We start from the raw sequence: 6679 nt of genomic DNA, 5'->3' as shown, positions 1-6679 counted from the left end.
TACAAACGTCCAGATATTTCTACCATATATACAGCAATCGTCATCAGTACTGATGATTTATCCCTATTGAAAATTTAATTGTTCGTCATAGAACGACAGTGTGGTCTAAGAAAAGAAAACCTAACATAAGGTGTTACGTCAAACAATAAGCAGGGATGTGTTTAATCCCCTTTTATATGAATCATTTTGATGGACTTGGTCTTGAGGAGTACAGGAAAGGCAATGAAAGAACACGGAATAAAATGGGGAGGAATAACTTAGATTATGCTGATGATTTAAGCATCCTAGATTAAAGTGTGAGCAAAATGAATGGAGTTCTAGAGGTTTGGCAAGGTTCAGGTTACTAGAATAGGTTTGAAAATTAATGTTAAGAAGAATAAGTCGCTAAAGCTAGGAATAAGTGAAGATGAAAAGTAACGTTGGGTAGCGAAAAGATTGATCAGGTGGATAGCTACATCTACCTATGTAGTATTATTAGTAAAGACGCTGGGGGCAGTGAAGATGTTAAAGGTAGAATAGCCAAGGCTCAGGGTGTTTTTTCACTGTTGAAATTTTTTGGAAGAACAGGAAGATTAGTCTGCAAACTGAGATTAGAAAATTGGAAGCTACATTGATGACAGCGACCAAATATGGTTCTGAAGCATGGACGCTCCGAAAAATGGATGAAGTTTTGCTAGACTTTTTCCAGGATAATTGCCTACGGATTGTTCGGCGTACCCGGCTGACTGACCGTATTCCAAACAGTAGACTGTAGGAAAACTGTGGTTCAGTCCTGCTTTCGAGGGCTATAATGAAAGAAAGGCTGAGATGGCAAGGGCACGTTCTGCGGATGACAGATTGCCCAAGATGGTCCTTTTTGACCAATCGTCTAGCCCTAAACGAAAAGCGGGTCGTCCGCGGTCGGGATGGGAGGGTATCACAAAGAAAGATCTAACGGAAATAGAAATTTCCTGGGAAGGTATAAAGAGGGAAGGTTTCAATAGGTTGGAATGGAGGAGCGTACGTAGCTGTGTTGGCCTTAGCGGCTTGGTGCTGCACTGAGTTGTTAGTAGTAGTAATAGATAAACAAATTGTTGATTTTTGAATCTTTACGTGTTAAAAGTTTTCCAACATTTGGATAATTAGTTTTGCTTATTTTTTTTCACGGATTAACGGGGCAACACTTGCGATAATATGGTCCTGCTCTGCAGTTTTTTTTTATTTATTTTGAGACTACCGAAATTATATTCTTAGAAAATCCCCGTTTTCAGGTATGAATTGACCTAAGATGAGTCCAGCGGGCAAATATATATATATTTATATTATATATATATATATATATATATATATATATATATATATATATATATATATATATATATATATATATGTTTTATGTTTTTTTCATTATTTCTTTGATACGTGAGCCCTAGTCCGATTAAAAATTCAGTACTTTTCTTTTAAATTTAGTCAAAAACATAGATCCCCGATCCCTACCTGGGAACATAGATTTCCCAGTTAGTTGTCGATCAATAAGGAAGGGTCTCTAAAAATCCATTTTTCAAAATCTGGACAGGGGTCCAAGCGAACGCATTCCCCCACTTCCAACCATTACGCTGTAGAGTTACCCTTATTTGGGGTAATCACAGGTGTCACTTAATCCAAAGTGCAATGGAAAGGTCTGGCACTAAGAACACCTCTTCCATGATAAAGGCATCTTTCCAGCCAGATAAGTAGGATCTGGAGAAATTTTAACTTTTAGTAATATCTTTTCAACATAAAACAGATTGAAGTAAATGCAAATTGAATGCATAAACTTTTGAAAAAACACATATTTACGAAACTTTTTCAACCCAACAAACAAAGATTTTGGTTTATTTTGTAGATAGTGAAGCTAGATTTCATTCTTTTAAGACCAACGTCTTAATGGTCAGAAAGAAAATTTAGGTTAAAAAAAAAAAATAAAAACAGGGGGTTCCTGTTCAAGATTATGTGAGTTGAAACTCAGTTTTTGAGAATAAGTTATTCCATCATACTTATTAGGGCATAATTTTTCTCATAATATACTTATTTATTATAAGTTATACTCATAATATATATATATATTATATTATGATACTTATTATATACTTATTCATAATAATCATAATACTTATTTAGGGCATAAGAAAAATCTGCAATAATTGATCCATAAGGAGAGCGCTAGTGACTTTACTTAGTGGCGTAGGTATATATGCACATGTACATCATACTTACAAAATCTCAGAGCGTTGTTTTAGCGCATATGCACTTAAAACCAGCCTTAGATATACCAAATTGTTCAGTGCTCTAAGGGTGCAATTCATTTCTGGCAATTTGGGAACCAGAGCTCTTGTCCTATCTACTGAGAGCCTTGGAAACGAACAACTTAAATTATTTTTTCTTTAGTTTGATAAATTACATTTAATTTTTTTGGATGATTTCTGTTTCTTGGTCTTTTTATTTTACTTCTTTCAATATTTGCAACCATGTAATTGATATTTTATTTCATGCAAGCCCCCTTAGCTAGCACCCTTGTGAAAAAGGAATGGGCCTTCTTCCAACAGGCAGTTAGTCCTTTGTGCCACTAAAAGGCCACTTTTTCTGGTTGTTTCAAGTCGCATTTTCTTTGAATTTTTGGGGATTCTCCAAACAGAAATTGGTCTCTTGAGAAATGAAAATTTCAGATCTTAATTTACATTTCAGCAGTTTTAATCAGACCCTAGTCTAATATGAAATTCTGTAGTTATAGACTATCAGCTTGTGCCGTCTAATTTTTTGCCTATTGAGTATGTCTAAGACTCGTTTTAAGTCCATATGAACTAAAAAAAAAGGTCAAGGATTTCGTAAGCAATGATCATCTCTCTCTGTAAAACGTGCCCGACAGCATTTATATATATTTACGTCAGTGACTAAAGTCACTGGTGCTCCCTCTATTGGCTAGTTTTAGCAGTGGTAGTTCTTTTTTTATATTTATTTCGGTTCGGAGAAAAAGTGTGCCCTAATAAGCACTACGGAGTAACTTTTTCTCAACAATTAAGTTTCAACTCACAAAATCTTGGGTAGTAGAGTGAGGAGCTCCTGTTTTTATTTTTTTTTTTCAAAAACCCAAATATTTTTTCTAGCTATCAAACGTTAACCTTAAAAAAATGAAATCTGACTTTACTATCTGCAAGAGATTCGTTGATTAATCTTTCATGATTTTCCCCTTAAAGGATAATCAAGAGTCCAAGGAACTACATTTCTGAAAATCCAGAATAGTTAGCATTCAGTGTGATAGGTTTCATCTATTTCGTGAATTCTGACATCTATAATTTAAGAGACTTATTTTGCTACACATCTCCAGGGGTATGACGTCTAATTCCAACATTGTCAGTTCCATCAGTAGGCAGTATTTGTTACAGTATTCATTTCTTGTATTTTTGACCCCTTAGTTTATGATCAACTGCTTTTGAAACTTACCTCCAGGGCTTTGACATCTACGCGTTTAACCATTGACCTCAATCGGAGAGACTAAAAGGATATCATCATAGCCCGGATCTATTCCCTCGAAATCCAATCAATCTACTTACACTATCTGATTAATCTACTTACAACTTTTCATGGCCCTAAAAAAACAAGTCAATTATTTTACCTAAGTGGTGTTAAGGGTTCTTGAAAGGACTAGATACCACTATTTTTATCGGATTTAGTTGAAAAAAAAGAAAAATTAAACGAGCGATTAAAGAATAAACGGGACCCTTTGTGAAAGGTCTTTTCCAAAAAGGGAAAAATAACTTGATACTTGAAATAGTACGTATTGGAGAGACCTCTGAGCTGTATCAATGGCTAGAAGAACCTTTTGTGCACGGGTGATATAAGAATGAACCAGGCAAGTAGAAATTTTTACAGACATAACTGTCTATTCATGGAAGATATTCAGGCATTCTTCATACATTGGAAGGGATAATAAAGAAAAAGATAATCTTTTATTGTTAAGTTTTTACGTTTTATCTTTCAACATCTGTATTTATTTATTGAATTATTTTTTGTAATCTGCACTGTTGTTTCATTTGGGTTAAAAAATAAAATAAATACATAACAATAAAAATTACCGTTCGATGAACAATGTTATGAGTACCATAGCAAAATGCTACTTGTTGCTGCACTGAACCAGCAAATTTTTGCATTTTTTTTTTTTTAATCTTGGTAAACTAAAAAATGAAAACAATAACATAGGCGACGACAAATTTGGATGTAAAGGATTTTTGTCTGAAGCAAGAACTACTTTTGTTCCTCTTTTTTTATTCATATTTGTGTAATTAGCCATAAATGTTGAACTTTTAATGAATCCATAATTTTGTGTTGATAATTGGAATAAATATCTCTTTAAGGCCAAAGTAAGTCTTACAAAAGAAAAGAGCCAAAATATGGGACTCCCCCTGGAATAGTGAGGTTTTCTTTCAAATATCTGCATTTATTTCTTTGATTTTTTTTCTTAATCTGCACTGTAGGCTCTGTTTGTCTTTATCGTTGTTAATAAATACAAACAATAAACAGTCCTATTCGACGAGCAAACTCATGGAAACCAAGTCAAAGCCCCACTTGCTATTGCACTTAACCAGAAAACCAAAAACCAAGTCAAAACACCACTTGCTAACGCACATAAACCAGAAAACCAAAAACCAAGCCAAAACACCACTTGCTATTGCACTTAACCAGGAAATCATGGCAGATTTTGTTTAATCGAGGTAGAATTGAAAACAAAAGTAACGATAGATGCAAAAACGAAAATTGAGTATGAAAGGTTATTAGTACCCAGCAAGGGTAGCTTTTCTTTACGTTTATAGAAACATTTGGTATCATAGTTGCCCAATTTTCAATGGCTCTTTCATTTGGGTTGATAATTTGAATTAATTCTCTCTTTAAGGCCCAAGTAAGTCCTACAAAAACAAGAGATAAGAGCTCATATGGCACTTGTGACGAGGCAAGAACAGCTAAGAGCCAAGAGCTCATATGGCATGAGCTCTAAAAAATTTTGAGAATCAATAGATTGATTTAAAAGGAAAATCACAGGCTTAATGTCGGTCAGGATTTAAAATAATAGCTCTGAGCCATGATGTCCTTCTAAATATTAAAATTCATTAAGATCCGATCACCCACTCGTAAGTTATAAATACCTCATTTTTTCTAATTTTTCCTCTCCCTTTAGCCCCCCAGATGGTCGAATTTGGGAAAACGACTTTATCAAATCAGTTTGTGCAGCTCCCTAACACGCCTACTAGTTTTCATCGTCCTAGCACGCCCAGAAGCACCAAACTCGTCAAATCACTGAAACCCTCCCCCCAACTCCCCCAAAGAGAGCGAATCCAGTACGGTTACGTCAATCACGTATCAAGGACATTTGTTTATTCTATCCACCAAGCTTCATCCCGATTCCTCCACTCCAAGCGTTTTCCAAGATTTCCCCCTCCTATTCCCCCCAATATCAACAGATCTGGTCGGGATCTGAAATAAGAGCTCTGAGACACGAATTCCTTCTAAATGTCAAATTTCATTAAGATCCGGTCACCCATTCTTAAGTTAAAAATACCTCAATTTTACTAATTTTTCCAAATTAACACCCCCCAGCTCCTCCAAAGAGAACAGATTCGTTCTAATTATGTCAATCAAGTATCTAGAACTTGTGCTTATCCTTCCCATCAAGTTTCATCCCGATCTCTCCACTCTAAGCGTTCTCCAAGATTTCTTCCCTCCGCCAACCCCTATGTCGCCGGTTCCAATTCGAGTAGAAAATGGAGCATCTGAGACATAAGATCCTTCTATATATATATATATATATATATATATATATATATATATATATATATATATATATATATATATATATATATATATATATATATATATATATATATATATATATATATATATATATATATATATATATATATATATATATATATATATATATATATATATATATATATATATATATATATATATATATATATATATATATATATATATATATATATATATATATATATATATATATACTAGCTGTTGGGGTGGCGCTTCGCGCCACCCCAACACCTAGTTGGTGGGGGCGCTTCGCGCCCCCCACGCGCGTAAGTCGTTACGCGCCATATTAGTTACGCGCCATTGTAGTTGTGTCCCTATGTCCCACCTGTGAATATATATATATATATATATATATATATATATATATATATATATATATATATATATATATATATATATATATATACGTAAAACTTGCGAATATACAACATTCTTTGCTGTCCCATTGTCTGTGCATATAAATAGATTGTCAGGTTTACCGACTCTTGAACATGCAACATATAATGGTCCATGGGAAAACAATCCGTATTCAGATCTATACCTCATGATTCTAATGATTGCCCTTGAGCTTTGTTGATGGTGATTGCTAATCGACCATTCCCTGAGTTGCCATCGTCATTTATATATCCCCCTGTGCACCCCGGCGTCCCCTTTGTAGTTATGTCCCTGTGTCCCGGTCGTCGTCATTTATACTCCCTGTGTCCCGGTGCTTTGTTGATTGCTAATCGAACATTCCTTTTGTCCCGGTCGCTTTCTCTTTGAGTGTCGTCATTTATTTAGATTGTCAGGTTTACCGACTCTTGAACATGCAACATATAATTGTCCATGGGAAAAACAA

General features: G+C 34.6%; 1 non-coding gene across 1 annotated transcript; it reads right to left on the bottom strand.

Moving 5' to 3' along the window:
* Nucleotides 1-1552: 1552 nt before the first annotated feature.
* On the bottom strand, nt 1553-1716 carry LOC136027789 (U1 spliceosomal RNA). The gene has a single exon (XR_010617654.1). It is a non-coding gene; the product is annotated as a U1 spliceosomal RNA (small nuclear RNA).
* Nucleotides 1717-6679: the final 4963 nt, after the last annotated feature.

The sequence above is a fragment of the Artemia franciscana genome, chromosome 5, assembly GCF_032884065.1.
Source record: "Artemia franciscana chromosome 5, ASM3288406v1, whole genome shotgun sequence".
Taxonomy (NCBI): Eukaryota; Metazoa; Arthropoda; class Branchiopoda; order Anostraca; family Artemiidae; genus Artemia; species Artemia franciscana.
Note: the sequence above shows the minus strand (reverse complement) of the source record. Positions and strands in the feature narration are given on the sequence as shown.